Raw genomic sequence first — 5,110 nt, 5'->3', positions numbered from 1 at the left:
TCTACTAGGTCTCTTCTGACCCTTAATCTATGAATCTATGAATTTCAGTCTCCACATACTCAGCTGAAAATATGCCCTTTCATATTGTTTCTTCCCACCTAACAAGCGACACTGCAGCTGCAATTGGAGTTTCTTCTCTTACCCTTCCTTTACTAATCACTTCTGAGTTGGACCACAGGATAATTTGCAGAACAGATCTCTTAGAAGAACATGTGTGGTAAGAAAAACCTGCCAATAGATTTCCTAACTGAGAATGAGAAAGCAGTGGCAGGGGTACAGAAAGGACATTTAGGTGGGAGAAAGGAAAGTTGAGCAGGAAATGGAGAATTTTTAAGCTGTGGTGGGGTAGAGTGACAATAGTAATTTACATTGGGAACCCATTTACATAATGTTAAACAAAATGAAACATCACTTACACTGCTAACTTCATTAGTCAACTCTCACATTCTTGCCATTTTCCCAAAGCAGTAATATAGTTTTCACACTCATCATTTCATGAAACTTTGGCAACATAGATTTTTGGTCATAGCCAATAGAACTCAAGGATTTTCAGTGACAATCAGTACTTCACAGAGCTCATGTATCTAGGAGGGCCTGAAAAATAGAAATGGAGTCCTCTTCTTAATTATCTGAGTTCAGATAGACTTATTTGGATTTATTTCTTTTCATTTCTTCTGGCATACAATGTTTTCATAAAGGTAGCTGAAAATAGAGATTTTCATTCCAAATCCAATATTCAACTCTCAGTGGTAAAGAGTCTGCTGAAGGAGATTGGAAAAAAGAGATGGAGAGTTAAGGACAGTGTAAAAAAAGAAATCAAAAGGCTGAAGAAAAATTCTGTATGACCAAAGGCATCACCAAAATGGACTGGAAAGTAGAAAGAAAGAATTCATAGATGACGGGCAGCAATGATTAAATGCAGTAATGAGGAAGGCATGTGCCTCTTCATTCACTGACTGGGAAAGAAAGACTACTTGCTGGATATAGAAAGTAACAGCTCCATCAGCCCTGGCAAAGTGGCTGTATAAATTGCTGCCTTCTATCAGTCAAGAAGGAATTTCCTACTCCTACATGCATCCTCTAACCTACTCTGCCTCAGACATGCTTTCAGGCATATCTTCACACTGCTTCTCAAGCTCTTATTTAACCATTCTGGTAACCACCCAAACACACCTTTCTCCTGATCCATTTTAAAAAGGTAAAGGCATTGCATTCTGTAGCCTGAACTACTGAAATACTCAGTTGTATTCTCTTGACTGGCTATTTTTTAAGCTGCTTAGTTTTCCAATGGCTGATGGAATCCAACTATCTAAAAGACCAGTCAACCAGCTCTAGAAAGTCAAAGAAGAAAAATAAAACTACACACAGGGAAATCCTAAGGAAAGGACAGCTCACTTTATATTGCCTCTTTCATATTGCTAGCTCCTGCCCTCTGTCTCTATCTGAGGTTCTAGGGCCTCTGGGAATGGACACAGGTGAAAGTACATGTGATTGAATAAGGAAATCAGTGGCTCTTTAGGTTTCCAAAGAGTGCATGAAAGGGAAATCATGGAGTTCCTTGGCATTATAATAACTATTTTTGAGGTGCCCTTGCCTAGTGAGTTTGAGGGCCTTCTGACTGAAGGATTATAACAAGTTGCCTCAAAAAATGGAATGTTCTTTATTCCTAAACTCCTAATAAAAAAGATTTATATGAAGAGGGAGTGGAGAGCAGTCTTCATAACAGTCTTCATAATAACATGACCTTCATCTGGTCACCAAATGTATAAAATATCTGTTCTGTATTGTCTATTTCATACCAGGGACCGCAAGGATATATATTACACATGAATGCTCAGTGCAACATAAAATAATACTAAATAATAATGCATAGTAAGTAAGGGGCCTAAAAATCAAACTCAGTGGGTCTCTTGATGCTATTCTTAATTGGAAGCTGGGTTGGGTGAGGCATTACAAGCCAAAATCAAATTATACCTCCCTCTCTTGGTTGCATTGCTTTATGCTCCTGACAGCATGCCATGGCTATCATAGCAAAACAGAAAATGATTCTATTTTGAATTACCTAGATAAGAGGAAAGGACATAATTTCTGGAAGCCTAATATGGACCTCACCATGGAGATGTATTTATGTGGATTCTTAGGCTAGGTTGCATCCCTATGACACAACTCATAGTAAGGGGCATCTCATGGAGAGAACTGCTGTAGGAGGCATGAATTTGTTGGCTCATAATAGTAGACAATTACTAGCTTTCACCTTCCTGCTCTGGTTTGCTTGTACTGGTCATCCTGCCCACATTCTCTACAGAGGGAGTAAGAGGTGTTTGGGCACCCATTAACTCCTGCATGCTCTTGTACAAGGTCTGGATAACTTGGGTAGAGACAAAAGTGGGTTCTCTTTGTTACTCCTTTCCATAGACAGATAGCAAAAAGTCCCTGGACACAGAACATATTTGCACCAACATAATTTACAACAATTTTGTACACTGATGTAAATTACACTAGGACCTGGAACAGGAAGACAAGCACCTATTCTAGGGTAGCTATTAATAGAAGTACCATTAATACTTTGCCACAAGATGGCAGGGAGCAGGTTCTAGCCTGTTTGCCTAATAAAGGGCTGTCTGACTTCTGAGCAGCTGGAGGCCTCTTGAGGCCTCTCCTTCACCCTACAGGCAACATAGACACAGGGCTTGGACAGATGTTCAGTTTCTCCATTTCTCCAGGGAGAGACCTTGCTTTCTCAGGAGAAAACACGAGTGTACAGAATTCATGAAAGTGGCTGCTCAGGGAGAAAAATAATTCGGGAATAACCTGAATGAAGTGGCTCCCCAGAGACTCTTTCAGAAGACAGAACTTCTGTACAGGCAGCCAATGTGCTTTGTTGCTTCTCTCTCCCAATACCACAGGGGAAGGGAAAGTGTGTGTCAGTCGCAGCCAAGAAGGGAGCAGAGCACACCTCCTCAGTGCTTTGAGCTGCAAGAGCACAGTGCTGAAGCACTTAGGGGGCATGTTCTGTTCCTGGCATATTCCTTGCCTGAATCACACTGTAGCACTTGGGTGAAGGGAAGCATATAAGCATTTGCCCTACCCTGCCTTAGCTGGGCCCAATACAGCAGAGGGGAGGAGAAAGGCTGGAGGACTCTTCTGTGCATGGCACAGATCCTGCCCCATCTTCCTAGATCCTGATGATCCATGTCTGCATTCACTTAAAAACACCCTTGCAAAGTTTTCTGGGCTGTATGGTCTAGGGAGCCCTGGTAGCCCAGTGTCCCCACTGAAGGCACTTTGCTTCTCTGTCTGAACTTCTGTACAGGTCAGTTTTTATCTCAGGAAAAAAACCCACCCAGGACAGTTATCCTGGATTATTTGAATGTATGTACAGAGCCACTGTGACACATCCTTCTGAGTCCTACCCCATGACACCCCCAGCTTTTGTTCCGGCCATGGGTTCTGTAGGCCTCTGTGGGCTGCACTGAACCACCCCCAAGGTAGTGGGGTCAGGAAGTAGAAACTAGGGGAGGGAAGATCCTGGTATAAAGCAGTAGCAACATTCATAGCTAAGCTGGAGCCCATGGGCCAGATGCTATATGGTGTTATATGTTACATAGGTCATTCACTTGTACTGTACATAGTCTTCTTTCTGCTCTGCCCAACCATGACTCAAACCAAAGAAACTTACATGTGCATAGATCAATTGTAGGGTTTTTACACTTGTGCTCACAAGAGTATGCTTAGGGATGATACTGAATTGGCCCAATACTCTTCTGATAAAAACTGGATGAAAGTTTTTCAATTCAACAGGCAAACAGCTATCCTGGAAAATGCAAACTTATGACACTTAGCCTGGTGCGACTCCTACCAGGGTAGAATTACCGTGACTTTTCCTGGGCTAGGATTATACCAGGTTGTTGAAGTTACAATGGTAGAGAGCTGTATATTATATTGCCATTCCCCTTGTACTCTGGTGAAAGTGCTGCTTACACTGCTGTAAGCACATCAAGTATCCAAGCCTAAGTCATAATTTATTCCTCTGGGTACTAGGGAAAATAGGTCATCAATAGAAGCATCAACTCAGTCACAGTTGCACATAAAAATTCTGCAATCAGAATTCTTTTTTTTACCAACCTGGAGAGGTATAATCAAGAGTACAACTGCAACAGAGGATGAGATATGAAGACAAAAGTGCAAACATCAGTACTGGTCATGAGACAGAAACCCAAAAGGACACAGCTTGACTTCAAGATTTCAGGTTAAGGTTTCAGGCCCAAACCATCTTTATACTTTAAATAGATTAAATCTGAACTGGAGTAATTTAAAAACAATGAAATTCAATTTTTATTGAGTTACTTCTTATCTAGAATTGTAGTTTAAGGCAAAACTCACTGCTATTTTATAAAGCAATGAGTGAAAGGAAAATCACCCTTGATCTTGATCAGCAGCACTGCATATTAGGAAGTCCTGAAATACCAAAGCACATGGTTATTTAGCCTAATTATCATGCTAGTAAAGGAGACAGGGTGTGGAGAGGGTTCTTTTGGTTTGCTTTTTGTTTTGAACATCCAATGACCTGTGAAGCTTGGATAAATGCCACTGCTTTTTTCGTTTACTGGAAGGCTTTAGAAACATCTGTGTTTGCTTCTGCAGGAGTGATAACTGCCTGGAGATAGCAAATCTGATGATTATTTCAAACACAGAGGATAAACAATAATGCCTCTGAAGTGACTGGTATACCCTAGCAAAAGATGAAAAGTTACCAGCTGTATCACATTCACTATGAAACTAGAGCAAACTCTAGAAACTAAATTTCACAGGAATAAGAAAATACACAGGGAGCAGCTGAGAAAATGGGATAGTAATTTCCTGTATGAATAGGATTAAGCCCACTCTATGAAGCATAAAGCCTTGCTAAATGGCACATGAATGTTTTTATAAAGTTTTCTTACCCCTCTCTCCTTTATCTATTTAGGAATATTCACCTCTGAGGAAAGCAATGAAATCATGCGGCTATACTTGTATCTAGCCAGTTCATCAAAAAGTCAGATAATTATAAAGGTACAGACATCTTGTAAAGTATGTATGTCATTATCATTAACAATTGTGTAAGAAATAA

The 5,110-nt window shown here is 40.6% G+C and overlaps 2 long non-coding RNA genes across 2 annotated transcripts in view; one reads left to right on the top strand and one right to left on the bottom strand.

Annotated features, from left to right (window-relative positions):
* Positions 1–3,161, top strand: part of LOC109299974 — a 22,308-nt gene extending 19,147 nt beyond the window's left edge. The window contains exon 3 of the long non-coding RNA XR_002098081.1: positions 2,788–3,161. This is a non-coding gene — a long non-coding RNA (uncharacterized LOC109299974). The remainder of the gene's footprint in view (positions 1–2,787) is intronic.
* The window catches only part of LOC109299975, a 46,871-nt gene that overhangs the window by 24,154 nt on the left and 17,607 nt on the right, over positions 1–5,110 (bottom strand). The gene's annotated exons all lie outside the window — the stretch shown is intronic.

The sequence above is a fragment of the Gavialis gangeticus genome, unplaced genomic scaffold (genome assembly GCF_001723915.1).
Source record: "Gavialis gangeticus isolate Ggan-Ray unplaced genomic scaffold, GavGan_comp1, whole genome shotgun sequence".
NCBI lineage: Eukaryota > Metazoa > Chordata > Crocodylia > Gavialidae > Gavialis > Gavialis gangeticus.
This window is presented reverse-complemented; position numbering and strand designations above follow the sequence as displayed.